At 41.0% G+C, this 18856-nt stretch overlaps 1 protein-coding gene across 9 annotated transcripts in view; it reads right to left on the minus strand.

Annotated features, from left to right (window-relative positions):
* The window catches only part of TSPAN4 (tetraspanin 4), a 378614-nt gene that overhangs the window by 294965 nt on the left and 64793 nt on the right, over nt 1–18856 (minus strand). The window contains exon 4 of one of the 9 annotated variants that reach the window (XM_072339192.1): nt 17450–17477. The exons of the other annotated variants lie outside the window; for them this stretch is intronic. The gene's annotated coding sequence lies outside the window, so the exon portion shown is untranslated. The remainder of the gene's footprint in view (nt 1–17449; nt 17478–18856) is intronic. 9 annotated transcript variants of the gene reach the window in all.

An 18856-nucleotide genomic window follows, 5' to 3' on the forward strand; every position in this document is an offset into this window, starting at 1 on the left:
ACAGAATAGGAAAGGAACGGTGGGAGTATCTAACATGAGACCTTCAAAGCTGGAATTCACTGTGCATGTGATTCATAAACTCAGTATAGTGTAACCTCATTAATCGCTTCCTAACAACTTTTCCCCACTACCCCTAGCAAAAGAAACTAATCGCTTCCTCCTCAGTGCATGAGCTTTAGTCATAGAAAATACATATTTATATAAACTATTAATTAATCCCTTCTTGACATCTACTGTACCTGAAACATCTGGCATTTTTCTCTCTTAATCAACACAGTTCCCACAGGCTTCACGTTTTAAGCAGTTACTTTAAATAGCACCAGTCATCAACACCAAATCACATTTTCTGCGCTTAAATGGCTGCAAATATAATTACTAGAGACAGTCCATCAATTGTCAACTACCAAATGCATCTACTGAGACCCAAAGGCTTAGAGAAGACAGCCATTCTTCTACTCCTTGCCATCTTCCGCATGCCCTATGGTGCATGTTACTAAAGAGTGCAGAAGACTGCTTGAAAGTCTTCATGAGATATCAAGTCATCTTTTATACAGCTCTCAGCAAGCAGAGTACATAAAAAGCATGAAGAGATCTCTCCTCCTCCTCATCAGGAAATAAAATCTCCTGATAAGGGTTCTTAAAACAGTTGTATCCCATGCTGTACTTCATCCTCTCTTGAGAGGATGAGGGAAAAAGAATGAACTTTTTCTTTCCCCTCACCCAAGAAGCAGTTCTCTATAATCTCAGAAACGCTACCATGTGCACTAGATTCTCTTGTGAACCATCCCTTAATAAACTTCCAGTCCAGTGCTTCAAGATAATAAGCCCAAGACAATCTACCATCTTTTTCAAGTTCAAGGTCCTCAAAAGAGGAAATAATAATTGACTTGAGAAATAGCTTAGTATGCAAAGAACTATAAAAGGACAAATTGGGCTGGGGCTGTCAGGGCAGCCCATTGGGAAGTTCAGCCGCAAGATACTCTACCATAAGAGCAATGGATCACCAAACAATCAGAAAGCAGGCACAAACACAAGACACTCAAGGCTGGGAGCAGAACAGTGCATAATCTTGTCATATACCAGAATAAAAGATATTGCTTCAACTAGAAGCAGCGAGGCTAGAAGCTATATGGCATTGACTCCATGCCCATGTGTGATATGGTGCACTCAGATTCCTGCACCTGTATGAATACTAGCAGGACACTGAGTAGCAACAATATTTTGTGTTCACACTAGAAATAGCAATGCTATCTACCTGTTGTTTTCCGAGACAAAAAGTTCTCCCACTCAGTAAAAGCTACAAAGCTTTCTAAAGCTCTCTCTGTGGAAGCACTGATATTGGCCTTTCCATTACACACAAAGCATTTTCTCACCTCTGACTCTAAAGTGAGTCTTGTTTTTAAAACAGCTGTCTTGCATCATTTATCACTTAAGAGAAAGTCCTGAATAAATGGAGAGAACATTGACCTGTGGCTAAGAAAAATGTTGCTAAGACACACAGCTTAATTGCATCTGTCAAAAATGTATTTGTCCTCACTACACCTGATGAATTACTGCTACGCCTTCTGACTGCCACACTGAGCACTTCAAAGACAATACAAATCTCAAAACTCAGCCACGCTGAAATCTCCAAATATAAGTCCAAACGTAATAGTAATCATCATCATCAGGCCAGAATGCATGGAAGCAGAGATCTCAATAAATGCTATTATTGCACTTTTCATCACTTATTTATGTTTTCAATCTCATCATGGTTTGCCGATAGTCTTTCAGAGTCTCCATCAATACGTAGGCTTGTGCAATACAATCCCCAAGCCCCTTTCTAATGCCTCCCCCTGGCAACCCAACTAAGCTTAAAGGTAGGTGCTGGCTATACTTCGAGGGTTCTATGTGAAATGCAATTACACTTACAAGGTAAGAGTGCTTCATACTCTGCTTGAAATACTTTCACTATGTGCAGCAATTATTCATTTCAATTCAGATCTTGATCAAGCTACACTTTATTACTGATCTGACAGCTTTCAAGTATCATGCTTCTGTAACAAGCCATTTCATACAGCACACTGATAGGATTTACAAGCTAAGTAAGACTCTAGACTGTATTCTTGAAAGAGCCCTTATTTTTGATTGAGGAAATGCTTTTCCTTCAGATTCAACTTGTATCAGTTCTGCTCTTTATGAAAGAAATCTGTGCGAGGACAAAGTAAAGTTGTAGTTATAACAGCAGCAGAATGCTTTCTCGCCCTTCCAGAACAAGCCAGTTGATCACTCCCTGACTGACAAGTTCCTAAAACTCGTGTTCAGCCTACAGTAGCTAAGACTGCTTGGCCATTTCTGGTAACCACTCTAGCATGTATGGAAAGACCTCTGACATTAGTTTTTAAATCCTCCGAAAACCCCACTGTAGTTCATTGCAAATGGCTGGACAAAGTCAGCACATACATCATTCCAGTTTCTTTAAAGTGAGAAACATTGATGATACCTCCCTGTAAGAAAGCTGAAAGCTTGTTAAGTACTTTGAAATTGCTGGATGGCAGATGCTAAGTGTTTTCAGAAGAATTTCACACCAGAAAGATTTTAATTACTGCAGTTCCTCATTTCTAGATTCCCTCATGAACTGATAGGCAGACTCTCATTTATTCACAGTCGAATACCTAAAACGTCAACTAAGGTTGTGACAGTGTTGTATACAACTCCAGCCCTGGAGTGTGCTACACTATTTATTTTCTTGGAGACATGCATGCAAAGACAGCACAACATTTCTGTTTCTCCATTTAAGGGAGAAGAGATTGACCTTATATGAAATTGAACACCATGAGGTACTTGACCAAATTCTTTCATGCTCATAGCAATGCCTTGAGCTAAGCTACTTGACATGGTGTTATAGTTAACATTAACCTTTGCAAAAAAAAATCATCAATCAGTCAAGGAGATATAAGCTCATTCTACTGAGAGCGTAACTTCAGTATGCCAAGATGTGCTTTCATTTGACTAACTCTGCCGAGATGCCATATCAAACTAATGAATTGTCAAGCATACTGGACAAAGAGATAAAGCCTCCCTCTCTGGTATTGCAGTTTCTTTGATTTTGCTACCAAGTTACTTCAACATTATCTCTGTATGGGTGCAACCTGGTATACTATAAAGCTGAAGAAGTTCGAGGAGTTGTTAATTCACCTCACAGCCAAAGTTGGTTTACCACAATTTGCTATTTGCATTACAGGGACACAGAGGTTTTTAATTCAGACTCAAAGTCTGGTTGCAGTAGAACAAGCTTTTGTGCAACTGTTAAAATGAAGGGCCAGTGACTGAGCTGAAGGATCCCCTCAAGGTCAAACTACAACTGTGTCACACCATGCATCAGCTCAGATCCTCAAGCACTGCTCTTGGCAGCAGCATCCTTCTCTCGCGAGCACATAAGCAGGCTCGTGTAAGGTGCTTCATGCATTATACCTCATTGATCCCTGCCTCAGACTTTTTGCCACCACAGGAGATATGATGTAAGCACTTAAGGAGTCACTACTGCCTGGGAAGTCCCTGATTTTATTACAAAGTGGCTTGGATCAAGGAAGTCATTTTTTTGGCTAATAAGGATTCTGAACTGCGCAGAATAAACAGTAAAAACGGTGACTTTATGAGTGAAACCATCTCCAGAATGGGCTGCTCCAGCCTTAGGAGCTTGTTTCCTTGGTGTTGTACAAATCTGGCTTTTTCTTTCACACCTCAGATCCTCCGAGGCTGGCTCAGGTGACAACAGAGCAGCAAACCTCATCATTTACTGTTTACTTACATCAGTGAAAATCCTCCTTGCTAAGGCAACAGCTACCAAGAGCTTTTGCAGATGCTGCTTGTGAGGGATTATTAATGCACTTCCTGCACAACACCTTAACAAGCAATTGTGAGATTTAATTAGTGTAAAATAATTAAAAGGCAATTAAGAGCAATGATAAGTTTCTGATTGTTTTCTCACACATTTAAAAATGGAGGAAGGTAATTCCAAATCTTCATGGTTTACTTTGGCATTTAGAAAATGGAAGAATTAAAAAACAGACAATCAGTTAAAGGTTTCTACAAAGCAAGCAAAACACAGACTGATACAACAGAGATAAAAAGGCACACGTTTCTCAGGCAAATAAAAATCCCTATCCCACTTGATCTCAGTACATAAATGAAACAATAAATACTAAGTTTCAAACACAAGCATCCTGCCCATTGGTTTAGAAATAATACCTTGTTCCCTTGACACTCATCCTGATGCTCCAGACTCAAATCATTTCCAAAACTGCACATAATTATTTCAAAAGGAAACATGGATGGAGAAGGAAAGAAACACTCTCTAACATTGAAGGAGACACATTTTTGAGAGCAATTCAGTTTGAGCTAATTTTCTTCCCTCTATTGCAGGAGGAGGGGATTGAACATTACTTTCTATAAAAGTTTCATAGCAAGAATCGAGTCAGAAAACATTCTTACAATGAACAAGTCATTGAAAAACAAATCAATTCAGTTTCATTTTGTTTAAAAAGAGGGATTTTTTTAATGAAAATAATTTTTAATTAAATCCTGAAAAACAGTTCTGCTTTTCTTTTTTTTCCCCCCTACAGATGCTCATACTACTTAAGCACTGTGAGATTAAAAACAGTAATTGATTTGTAAGAACAACCTCCCACACAGGGTAGGCTGCTTTAACACCGTATGCCATCCTTGCTCCATAATGTACCTGGTAGAACATGTAACGGTATTTACGAGCAAAGTGAGCCTGTGGGAGGAGGGTAGATAAAGGCCTAGTTGCTCTTGTTCACTGAACTACATCATTGATTATTACCTCAAATAACAAGTTTACTGAAGCCAATGCACACAGAAACAGGAACGCATTCTCCTTATGAGCTTGCCAGTCAGGCAACTCTTGTTCATCTCTTTCTACAGTGAACTACTCCTGTCTGAACACACAGCTTTCCCAAAAGGAATGATCTGCATCAACCCCAGCTATTATCAACTGGACTAATGCCTGCATCACTTTGTGGAGTGGGGCAAATCAAGCAAGTCTGATAAACAGAAGTGGCAGCACAGGTTTGCCAGCCATGAAAACAAAGGACAAGAGAGCCTTGTTAAAATAACAAGAAATTAAAAGCCTAAATTGAGACATTTGCATTTTCCTGTGATTCACTCAGGCTGCAAACTATTCTAAGGAAACATCATGTCTTCCTCCCTATCTTCACAGCATCAAGCACCAAATTGTACAGAACGCGATTTGTTCAGTAAAATACCACATCCAACACAAATAACGAAGGATGTGTGCTCTCAGTTTGAACCTGCAACAGGCAGAGTTAAAGATGGAAAAATAAGATGCTTATCCAGTTTACGAAATCCGTTAAGCTCAGTGAACCTTTGACTGTAAGCACCGAAGAAATAAAACTAGGCAAAAGATGCACCTGCAAAACACATGCACAGTGAAAAAGCATCTGTAATTTTAACTGGAAGAAACCAAAGGAAGGAAATAATCCTGGGACCAAGGCACATCGCATCTCTATAGTAGTCCTTCTTCATCATCATTGATGACACACTGTCATCAGTCCTGCTACCTTCTACTCAAGCAAACCTTTACCAACATCCAAAATCAAGATGACTGAGGCACTGCCACAGCCTTCTCATGTTCCTATAGCTTCTCCTTCCCTAGGAGGCAACGTGCTCATTGAGATTCTCCCACCTTTCCAGGGAGGACAGCGGTTGCTCTGTGCATACAGCAGCTGACGCATCAAACTCCACAACAGGTTCAGCTCTTGGACAAGATGCTGCTAAAGTAACTGCACAAAACTCACAGAACAAGACTCTCAGAGGCTGCCATCTCACAGATATAAAATGCTTCCGATCAGTGTGTTTCAGAAAGACCCAATGGCAACATCTGTCACAGTTGCTTGGTGTTTGGGGCCTAGGAATCATTTTACACACAAGCTAAGAAGAGCTTGAAATGGGCTTGAAGTCAGGTTTAAAATAAGGATCGAGTGACAACTAGTGGAGATTTTTATAAGTGCATCTTAGCAGACTTGTGCCATGTAATCCGCACAAAGATCCTATTCCACTGAAATAAAACAGATGAAACCTAATGGCACAGAAAATCCTTCCGAAAAATATGAGTACATGCGATGATGTTGGGAATGAGTTCATTTGACTCTGAGCCTTCTTATCAACCTGTTGAAGTTGTTCAAATATACACACTCACACAAGCCAACACCACAACCCACTCAGCAAGGTAATGGGAACACACAGGTCCAATTAGTCTATCACCCACACATGGAATTATAGAATGACCTGGTTTGAAAAGGTCCTCAAAGATCATTTAGTTCCAAGCCCCTACTGTGTGCAGGGGTGCCAGCCACCAGACCAGGCTGCCCAGAGCCACATCCAGCCTGGCCTTGAATGCCTCCAGGGATGGGGCATCCAATACCTCCTTGGGCAACCTGTTCCAGTGCATCACCACCCTCTGTGTGAAAAAAACTCCTCCTAATATATAACCTAAATCTCCCATTTTAGTTTAAAACCATTCCCCCTGGTGTCCTATCCCTATCAACCCACGTAAACAGTCATTCCCCCTCCTTTTTATCTGCTCCCTTCACTCCCAAATAACGAACTGGTAGAAGGGACAATGGAAAGAATCAGAAACCAGGAGAAGGCGTCATGACTGCTTCCTGGTGCATTCCTTCCATTGAAACATTCCAGTTCCTCAGTTGGAGGCTGGAATTGAACTATCATGTTTAATAATCCACTTAACACTCATTCATTAATATTATTATTATTTTTTAAGCCTATGTATAATTTCAGCCCCAATAACATGCCGTAGCAATGAGTTCTACACTTCCATTCTGCATTACAGAAAAATAGGTTTTAATTTACAAAAATCCCACAACCTAATATTACTTCATCATTTGGCTCTAATGCCTGATTTACGAGAGAACAATCATTCCTTATTTCATCCTCTCCCTCCTCTCTATGTTTTTATTAGCCTTCTCTCATGACCTCTCATTTACTTCCTTTCCAGGGTGGTGAGCCTGGAAATTCATGAATTCATGCACAGAACATTTTTTTTTCCTCATTTCACCTTCAATTACCTCTGAACACTGAGCTACCATTTCCAAATTTAGTAGCACCATTACACTTCAGTAGCAACAGGCTGTAGTACAATACTAGCACTCTCACAAGAAACTGCAGGATGAGGTAGTTGTTGGAATTTATCTCACTCGAGCTTCATGTCAGAAGTGCTGTGGTCCTGCTGTACGGCCACTGAGACACCTGGGGCTAACGGTGTTACAATCACTTCCAGGTTTGATATAAGGGTAATGGGGCAGGGGGAAGAAAAGATGGAAGAAAATGCCAGACTCAGATCTGCATGACAACCTTGAATTAACATTACCCATTTGCAAGCCACAGGGAGCTGTTTCTTTAAGGAATTTAAATCACAGCTGAAAGGATACAGAGAAAGTTGTAGATCTGTCAACTTTTACTGTTCCTATAAATCTCTTTTTCTTGAGGATAACTATCTTGAGAATAACTATCTTGTCCTTTAAAAAAGAAAACAGTTTCTGCTACTCCTGACTGCAGAAGAAAGCTTAGGAATTCTAACCTTAAGTATTCTAAAAGGAGAAGACAAAAATAAAACTCAGCACTGTGAAACAACCCCTTAATTTTAAGGAATCTCTTGCTTTTGCAGTTATGACTCATCATTTGTGGATTGGCTGCAATGTTACAATGAGACTAGCAAATGTCAATTAATTTATTGATACTTACAGTTTCAATTTTCATGGCAATAAGATATGAAATGCTGAAGAAAACAGTTTTATCTCTCCCCAGAATGCTTCATGTTTTTAAACCCCCTCTGTATTCAAATTGACTCACTGAATGTAGCCTGCTCAATACACAAATGCAACAAATTAACGTGGGCTACAGATGAGATTCAGATTCTGCAGGATGTAAAACTTCTCTAAGAAATAATAAAGATTTACGTGCTGTTCCCTAAGAGGCCCAGAAATATTTTCCAGATTTGAACCCAAGCAGTAAACAATGCAGCACTGCCCTCTGAGACGCTAACACAGAAAATGGGTATGCAGGCATATACACGTGCAGCCATTCCTGGAGCTAATTCCTCCAGAAATGGAGTCTCAGTAGTGATAGCCAGAATCAGGCATTACTACAGCTATGTCTACGATGTGGGGTAGTCAGATATCAATGCAGAGTTGTGCAGGTACAGAGGAATCAAAGGTAGATTTCTGGAAGGCCAAATGACCACTCATGGGTACTTCCCTCCCAACATCGGGGAGTACTCCACAAAGCTGGTTTTGTTTGCTGTGGTTCTTCAGAGATCCAGCAAGCAGTCAGAGAGCCCAAGTTACTACATCAGTTAGCTGCTTTCAGTTGGCAACCTGAATGCTAACCTGAAGTAAATGGTTACACGAGTGTTCTGTGTTTAAAATAGGAGCAAAGACCTTGCAACAAGGCCACAAAGCATGTCACTGAATGTTGGTTCTGCATCCTTTACTTTGGGTTACTCAGGCTTATTAGGCTGTAATCTCTTCCTTCTCTTCCTAAAGCCACCCTAAAGTGTCTGAATTGGGAGTAAAGCTGTGAACTGCCCTGCCACAAATACTGGCTCCAGTAACCTTCATTTGGGCTGTCAGGGAAAACTGAGCTGATGATCTTCATCTGGATGCACAGCCAAAGTACCTACTCAGCCCAGCAGCGCAGGGACAGCTGCCTATATAATACCACACAGGAGGAAAATAAGTCACTAAATATCAAGGAGTAATTCAGACAGCAACGTTCAAACAGCTTGGCATAAAAACCAGGAGAATGGAGGGGAAAAAAAAAAACACATCAAGACATTACAGAAGTATTAACAGGACATAAGGTAAAGCGATGAACAAAGAGAAGAAAACCATGAGGGTAGGTAGGAGTTGACAAGAATGAAGCATAACAGGCAAGGTAAGTAAAAGATGAAGTGACTTGTCATGGTTGTGCCTTCATTACAGTGATACTGTGGGAATTGGGATGTAGACAGGTTGCTCTGAAACTAATGCCTCTTATTTATTTACATGGAAAGTACAACAGGTACAAGGAGTACAATACACTATTCAGTAGAGCAAGCTTTCAACTACAAAATGCTATCGTTTAATATAGTCACCAGCATTTTGGTCAGTGATGAGCAAGAGCTGCATGCCATGCTTGTCAAAATCTGCATAACTGTCTGGAATATGGCTTATCTTTTGCATTGCTTTTGCCACAGCTGAATCACACCACCCACCACCTCACTGGGCCAACATCCACTATTTGGTCTCAACCTCTACTGCCATGCCATCAACATCAACCTCTGACATCGTGGACCAACATAATAGGGGGCATTACTTTTTGAGCAGTCATCCTAGATTGCTGGCAGCCACTGTTATCCATTTTTAAACCTCAGCCAAGATGAACACAGGAGTCTCCCGTACAAAGGGTCTGTATTTCACTTTTCTCAGTGGTGCTGGTCTTGCCTCGAAAACACAGTTAATGCTGCAGCTCTTATTAACATCAGGTTGCTAAAATGAAGTAATCATTGTACAGGTGAAAAAAAGATGCTTGGGAATACATCTCACCAAGGAACAGAACAATCCTTATCTCATCAAGTTAGGTAAACAGAACAGCACATACTCACTGAGAATGATAGGCAATTAGAGGCAGAGTCAAAATGTATTGAAAAAAAAATCAATGTAGAGATTCACAGTTCCACACAGATTCTCAGTCAGTCCCCTAGTTCTGGTGTTCATCTATCAATAGCAGAGCTGGATACATCTTCTTGCCACACTAAAAGCAAGTAATCCCCCATGTTAGAACAGGGCTATGGTCAGCTAAACAAAAAGCATTAGAAGCAGATTCTGGCTCTTCTAGGGAAATGCAATATACCATGTCCTTTAAACAAAGATTAGAAGCAAAATTGTGTGAAGCCAGCCATGAGAAACACAAGAGTCCAACATTAGGGTGTTTATTCAATAATTCCTCTTTAGAGGCTTTAAAGTACACAAACAACTGTGACATATAAAACAACGAGATAAAAACGAGTCTAAAGTTGCCTGCCATAGGGAAGGAGAGAAAAAGGATTCTCATTTAGGGAGACCTTCATAGCTATTAGCACCAAAACCACAGCTAGCACTATTATTGCTTAAGGAACAGAGGCAAGAGATGAAGAAAGAGCTGAATCAAGCATGTGGTGACCCGTAGTAGAAGTACCAAAGGAATTATTGAACATGAAACCACAGCAGCACCTTGAAGTTCCTGCATGTTTTGCTAAGCACCGTACCAGATCTAGTGGGCACATTATTATACAGACATAGCACACTTCCCTGCACACATACTGTCACCTAAGTCCTGAAGAAAGGAACAGATTCAGACAGCTATGAGGAAAGCACATGGAGGGGACAGTCATGATGCCATTACTTGTCAGCTCAAAGTTTCTTCCACAGAGCAGCCTCCACTGACTGCTGAGGGCTGGGTTTTTGAGAAGAGATGAGCAGAGCCAGCCTTGCCTTCCACATTCTTCTCCCCATGTGACCAAAGAACAGGGAACACTGATACCTACCGTAACTGAAGGGAGAAGCTGCTGAGGGTACCTGCTTCCAGGGCAATATATGAAGCTTAACTTTTAGGTATTCCCTATGCTGCAGTTGCCTCATCATCTCCTTGCTTGCTGCTGACAGTGAAGAGGGTAGTAAGGGAAGGTTTCTAAGAGAACATAAGTTATCACCTTCACTGACCTTTAACAGGGACACCTCTTGGGTGCAGAGGTGGCATGGGAGAAAACATGAAGGAGGCTTTGTGAAAAAGCATGACAAATTAGCACTCAAGACTGACAGAGCAGGTGACGGGAGTGATGGCTGAGCACTGCAGGGCTGTGATAGGATATAAAAGCTCTGAGAATGACAACAAGTGCTTTGCACTTGGATGGTAAAATAAATAAATAAATAAAGGAAGCCCTGGCAGGTGGAAGAAAAGATGTTCAAAGCAATAAGCAAGAAATACAGTATTTGTAACCACATTCTTGAAACAGGGAGAAAGCAAGCAGCTCTGACAGACAATGAACTGTCTCAGGGGCCACACAAACTAGAATCAACTGCACAGCTAGAAATTTTGCAGATCGCTGTTGCAGAACCAAGCCTTGGAGTCTTAACTTTAGAAAACCTAGGAGGACTGCATTTTAAAGTTACATCTGAGCTTGCAGCCAGCCAACCACAACTGACTAGAATGGCACAGCTGCCTTTCAGGCAGACAGAGACAGCATGCATATTCTTCGTTGTTCCTCCTGGATGCAGAAAAGAAACCCACCTAATCTAGGTAGGTTGGGTCTGGATCTCAAAGCTCATGTTCTGGTTGCTGCTTCCCCATGTTTCCTCCCCAGCTGTTACCAATAACCCTTTTGGTTGCATAGTTAAGCTTAAGAACTACTAACCAGTCCAATGCAGCTCGTGAAGCAAAATGAGATTAGAAAAAGGAAAAACAACAACTTTCCTGCTATCTACTAGCAAAATGACTCCATTATCTCAGCAAATACGCATTCAGAGGACAGCAGATAACAGGTTACATGGCAGTCTTTCTACCAAGTCTATTCCAGAATCATGGCAGAGACCTTCAGTCTACACACTGCTCGCAGCACCAAGCTTAGAAGTCTTCTCCTTACAGGCCATAGGCTCTGTTGCATTGATTCATGATAAATCAGCAGTCAACTAAGACACTCAGAACAGAACGTTAATACAAAACAAGTTTTAGTCATTGGTGCTTTTTCCGTATTCCATGAATAAACACTGAATGCAATGCTCCATTTCACACCTCACGCAAAACTACAGCAGAACCACCAGAGTAGTGCCAGAGCTTGCAACACAATGCAGATATGAAAAGCCATATGGATCTGAGACCATAACACACCACCAAATGACAGCAAACCAGCTGGTTACCACATACTAGTTGAGTCACAGCACCTGACAGGAGCTTTTCACATATCCTCCAACACTGTTACAACAGCAGATTTACGTAACTACCTACCTTAAAGCTAAGATGTGCGTTACCACAGCTCTGCTCATGACATGTATGAGGCTGAAGTAATACAAAACATGTTTCACTCCACCAAAAGGCTTTGCCTACAAACCCTGCACTGATGCCATATCAGGAATGATGTGCACCACTGGAACTCAAACAAGCCTTGCATGTTCGAAAGACCCAAGCTTCTCAAAAGCCTCACTGAAAGAGCTAAGCATAAGTTAGTAATTGCTTACTCATTATCAAGGTGATTGATGGCATGACACTGATTCCAATAAACACAAACCCCACACAAATTCACAGAAATCCCTCAAACATTCCAAGTACACAGGAAGAATGAGTGAAAAGAGCAATATGCATGGAGGTTGGGAGCAGGCAGGTGGATTGGAATCATCCTGCTCTCTGTACCTCAAAAAGCATATATGTTAGAATGGATATTTTGCTTCAGGACAGAGGTCATCTATTACAGTGGATCACATAGCTCATAAGTTTAATTTACCATAGTGATGCTGGGACAGGATTATATTAGCCACTAGGTAAAAAGCTAAGAGTATGAACCACAACAAATTAGTCTCAGAAACTGAATAAGTTTTGTGAAGGGCAGGGTAAGATCAACTTTCAAGTATTCAGAAAAAAATAAGCTCAACTCTATACATTCCATTTGCCTCCTTCCAGCCATCTTTTATAACAGGCAAAACCAACTCCTCGAGTATCTGGGAAATAGATATTTCAAGCTCCTACAGATCAGTTGGAAAAGGTAAGGAAACCAAATCACTGAAACAGATTTCTTCCAGAAAGCTTAATAGAGGTGGACATGAAAAGACTTGGATTTAGAAACAAGCTTAAACAACTTCCCCAGAATTGCACAATTGTGATATTTGGAAACACTAGAAAGAGCCATTGTCGTACAAGCTCTACAGCCAGCCTTGACTCTTTCAAGAATAATCTGTTCTCCCTGCACATTATATGACAACAAAGAAAGTGCAAGTCAAAATACTTGTTTTCTCTTATAAGTTACCATTAAGGTTATAATGCATTCTGACACCAGGACAGAGAGTTCATTTTCAAATTTAAAGTAATTCACCACTGAACTAAGATCTGAGCTGCACCAAGAACAAATGTGTTCCAAAAATACAAACCTTCACACAGCCATTTGAAGTGCAATCATGAAATCCTGAGGTTAGTTTTCTCCAGCAGGGCTTATGCATTTACATTAATCTGTAAGAACTGCCATATACAACAGAAAACCAGAGAGTTCAGAGTATCGATTTGACCACATTTTACTTTGAGATACAGACTTGGATTTTTGCTATGTGTTTGTTCAGAAACCTTTGAATAGCAGACTCGTCTTCTGACACAGTGCAATAATTACCCTGTGATGACAACAGAGATAATTGAGAGCACGTCCCCATTGTTTTAAAAACAAATCTTGAGAAAGATAAATTCTAGGCATCTTTACACAGGCAGTCTGGGACGTGAAAAGAAGAAGTAGTACTTCATTGATTTTGCAAACGAAGAACTGAAGTAGAAAGCTTTGATATACAAAGCCATGTAGGTTCTTAATCCTCTTGAGATCAGCGGTAGTTACAGATCCAAGTGATTTTTGCAGACTCAGCTACAATAGATAACATCCAGTCACATGAACTACATTTACGTTTTCCAGAGCAGCCAGAGATCAGCCTCAAGCCTCAGCCCCAACACTCAGACTCAGGCTTCAATGCTGCACAAACCAGACTGCTCTAAAGGTTGGAAAACCATCACCACAAGAGGACTGGTTCAGGTTCCACAATGGCTCTGTGGCACTGACAAATGAACCAAATCACTGGTTCCTAGGTGACACAGGCAGAGTGGCCAGTATCTGCAGCAGAGCTCCTAAAGCCTAGCCTGACAGCTTATACACTGGAAACCTGCAGGGCACTATGCACTTGTTAAGCCAGCCACAGAATTAACTACTTTCCTTGCTGTTCTACATCAGGGATGTACAACAGTTCTAAGACAGAACTAGGTATACAAGCAGACTACTCTGGGGGGAAAAAAAACAGTCTCAGTATATGCAAACTAGGCTGTAACAGCTCCCATGGCATTCTAAGTGACACTTCCCAAAGTGGGCTTCAGGACACAGGATTAGGTGTCCAAGTGACACATCCAAAAGAAATAAAGATGTACACGCAAATACTTGAAGGTACATCAGTGTTCCATCCGCCCTTTACCTGCATCCTTTTTAGTATCAAGTTCTGATGTCGCAGATCACATCTATGGCCATAATTTAAATAGCAGCCATATTGATACAACAGCATTCTTACAGAAAATGCAAACACCATACAAAGAAATCAGGAGAACACAAAAACTCTCACAGCAACTTCAAAATAACATACGCACCATGTGGATACGATAACATGCTGTACTTCAGCCTCATAGGCTGGGCCAGGAGGTGGAAGAGTTATTTGTGTGTTTCTCCAGAAATCCTAATGACCTTACTAACAACAATTACTGCTCATTCACTCTCTAAGGCTCACATTTGGGATTTGCTGTCTCTAATGAGGAACAGAACCTTTTGTGCTCAATATCTTACCAGTATCTTTCACATCTACCATGTTAAAAGCTACACTGCTAGTGAAAGGCAAACAAATTCTGCCTGCTGCAGACATAGTCCAGCCACTGCACACACTGCTCTGAGACACCTTTTCTTCTTTCTTTCTCCTGACAGCATCACAGGCTATTTGGCTTCTCCTAAGGACCATTAAACTGTTGACCCCTCCCTCCAGCTGACCTACTGTGGCTGAGCCAGCTCTAACAGTGTGCCAGCCAGCTGGCCGTGGCATCACAGCACTTCATTAAAACCCTTGGAGAGCTGCAGACAAGAGGCAGGGTTAGGCAACAATAACAACAACAAACTGACTTTTAAGACTAGAAGTCATGAGTTACTCTGGAAAAAAAAAAAAAAGAGTTGTCACTAAATGACAAAACAGCACAAAAACCGAGTGATTTTGTATGTCAGCATTTAACTCTGCTATTGCCAAAGCAATGCTCCCCCTCCAGACCAGCAAAGCACAGCACAAAGAATCTCCATGCTTGTAAAGGTTGCCTGAATGACAGGCTTACACTTAGGCCACTCCAACCTTGCAGCTGTGAAACCTCCTTGAAATCTTCTCACCTGTGTGCCTCAGTCTATGCTGCAGGAAAGGTCTCAGCACAGCATTCAGCCCTGTTTGGACTGAATGACAAACCACAGTTTTAACTGCAGATGCTAACCCACTATGAAGCAGATTTGGCAGCAGACAGCCAAACAACAGGTAGCAGTGATTTCAGGAGAGTACCAGCCTAGCCAGCACCAGTACTGACCAGGCATTTAAAGTTTAGAGATTATGTGGCTGCATCTTTCTTTGACCTTATTCCACACAGCTCTAAAGAGCAAATACTGCCTTGCCTAACCTGAACTGAGGCTTCATCCTCGATTCCTCTGCAGCTGTAAAAAGAGCTGTTTGATTCAACTCTCCCATAGCCAAAATTTGTCATTTCCAGCTAAAGGAAAGGACTGTATATTTGTTCTGTGTCAAAGTCCCCGGGACTCAGAAGACAAGATGAAATGGAAATTTTCTTCTCTCTTTTCCTTTTTTTTTTTTGAAAGAAAAAAAAAAAAACAACTTTATGCAACTGGTATGGACCAGATGAGACAAGATGGGTTCTTGAGAGGCAAGGTCCCCTGGTATAAAGCACAGACTGAATGTTATCAAGACGGTACATGCCAGTCATTAGGATGCTAATTGGTCCTGACAGCGCTCTGGTGACTCAAATGAACATCCTAGCTGTCACTACCTGGAAGCATCGCTGCAGGGAATGGCTCTAAGGAGTTTAAAGGAAAGAAGTTAAGTGAGAGGAGGTAGAGAGAAGGGGGATGGCGGTAGCTCTCTACAGCTGTCTGAATCACATATTTAAACATGAGGAAAAATACTTCTGTCTTTCCACACGGTGCTACTAAAAATTCCACTAAAAAAAAAAAAAAAATCACTTTGGGTAATTTACATTTAAATAGAATTTGCTCATGAAGTATATTATTTTGCTGGTCATGTTTACAATTACTTTCCCTCCCTCTTCCCAGGACTCCATGACTTGTTTCCAGCATCATGTTCACACTCTCCCAGCCTATCCAATTAAAACATCTCCAAAAATATTAACTTGCTAAATTTTCCCACCACCAACTCTCTCCTACTGCTCTCTACCAACCTTTCAGAATTCTACTTCATTCTGAAAGATCTCAGTGTTGAATGTTTTTCTTCATTTGCTCCACAGCCAGATTTGTCATTCATGTTTCCAGCACTTTAAAAGCATGGTATCAAAACTCTGAGCGCTCAATAGCCATGAAAGGCAAATGTTTCCAGTTTTGACTGGACTGCATCCTTGTAAAGCTGGGAGAATGCCAACGGGGAGGTACAGAACAAAAGCTTGGATTATGTATAAATTAAAGAGAAGGTCACCAAAATAGGGACCACTGTAAAGTAAATGTTATTTGAATGCAGTGGTTGATACTGCAATGCAGGTGAGTCCTTCCTCCTTCCACAACATGTCATGTAATTTTCCAGTCTTCTAAAACAAACATATGGCAAGACTGTGACAAGATTATATGCCCAAGGCAACCAGGGGAAGGAAAGGTGAAAAAAGTATCAGGAAAACTATATTCAGCTACTAGAACTCCAGCACCTCCTCAAAATAACTCCAAAATGGAACAGAAGGAGAAGAAAACAAAACGAAATCAGTCTTCATGCACCATCTCTTGTACTGGCACTGAAGGCATGAAGCTTCTTCTTGACAGAGCTTGCAAAGCAAGCATACAGGAATGGTGGGAGGGGGAAAAAAAAGAAGCACAGAAGCAACAAAGCATCTGGGATCCCCACTGAACCAGCACCAGGGGGGAGAACTGGACCACAGTTCATTGCCTTTTTTGTTCAACTGAAGTGTCTCCGGCTAGCCTCAGCACAGCCTCTCAAACTGTAGAAGAAACCACCTGAACACAGACAGAAGGATACTGCAAAGCCAAAATGCATGCCTCTGTGCTGCACACTAATCCTCATCTATAAAACAAACGTGACACAAGAGTATGTGCCTCCTACTGTCGCTTTCATCAAGCCCCTACAACCAGCCTCGCTTTTCATAGTGAAAGGGTTTTGCTGCTTCCTGAAATGGATGTATTAGTCATGAATAAAAACGAAAACATTACTAGGGAGAGAAGCAAAATTCAAAGCACCACAGTCAATAAAAAAACAGAGGACAAGAAGAATATTAGCTGAAGGGTTCCAAGAAGGTTAGTGGTACAAAGCAAGGAAATACTGGCTTTGACACAGGAAAAAATCCCTGAATACAAATGTGTTCCATACAGTGACAGAGAAGTTGTACTTACCTCAAAGGATGCTAATATACTGTAGCACCTGAGGAAAGGGAGGAAGGCAGAAAAGACAGACAAAGCATCAACACAAAGAGAATAAGGCTACTGAAAACTGTTACATATAGATTCTTCTCCATCACAAAAGGAGATTTATACCTTTCCTTGGAAATTCAGCATTGAGGAAAATAGAAGTACAACTCCAGCATAATATACCTCTTTCCCAGTCCCCGGGGAACTATGATACTGATTCGCTGGTCAAAGAAATAAATGTGCCTTGGAGTTCTATACGAAGCACTTTTGCCTTTCTGAAGTTAATCCAGTTCTAAGATAGATAAGCAAAAGGCCAACGCTAGTGGAAAAATACCACAGAAAGGATTTGTGTAGATAAATGAGCTTTCTAAAGGCAATGCTCCTGTCGCAATGGAAACGTTTTCAGTCACTAAATAGAAAGATGGAGAGTTAAAACAGAAGAAGTTACAGCACACAATCTGTTTCCTGGGTACAAGGACGTGTCTGCTGGTTAGGAACAATGCTTTACCAAATACACCTAATATGTTAAATTTAGAAGTGTATGCATTTCATTAGGGGTCCATTTGAGCCAATGTTGACTAATTAACTTCTATGCTAGTTGCCTGAACCACCACTACAGATGACATAGAAATAAGCACTTTCAGGGTAGAACACATCTCATTCTAAAGCAGTTGTCTAAAAAGGGGTCAGATGAACTGAATCCCAAAACATCTATTTCTCTTTACTGACTGGAAGATGAGCCCATATAACTCAGTCAAACATGGACAGCAAGTCTCTAGATATTTAAAGCTAATGGTGGATTCATTTCACTGAGTGTCAAACTGATTGCAGCACCTAACTTGAGATTCAAGTACAGACATGGGGTTTGCAAAAACGAATCCACTTTCTGTGCTGACTGGAAATTTTACCCTAGAGAATGCAAAGTCCTGAGTTTCTGTACAATCTATGTTACCAATTAAAATGAATCAAGATGCAGTCTTCACAGTCGCAGAGATTGCCTTTCAAATACACACAAAATGCAAATGAGAGCTACTCTACATTCCTGAGTCTGCAGATTAATACAAGCAGCACTTCAGTGATGTCCAAGAGCATGAAAAGAGCCATCAGAGGAAAATTCTCAAGACAAGAGTTTTGCTCCTTCAAAATTCTCCCTTAAGTTCATGTCAGCAGGACTGTCCCTCAGCCCTTAATCCTTGGCTCAAATGCAGCTTCCAGGTGCAAAGGGGAAGATAAGCCCCAGATTCTGTTAACCTTTCTTAAAATAAGTGAACAAAGCAAGGGAGTCCTAAAGTATAACTTAATGATGTAGACTGAAAGTGTCCAAACCTATGCCCCAGCAGAAGAGCTCATACAGTTCTCATTGAGCAGGGCCACAGCTACTCTCTTCTCAGG

The sequence above is a fragment of the Excalfactoria chinensis genome, chromosome 5, assembly GCF_039878825.1.
Source record: "Excalfactoria chinensis isolate bCotChi1 chromosome 5, bCotChi1.hap2, whole genome shotgun sequence".
NCBI classification, from domain to species: Eukaryota; Metazoa; Chordata; class Aves; order Galliformes; family Phasianidae; genus Excalfactoria; species Excalfactoria chinensis.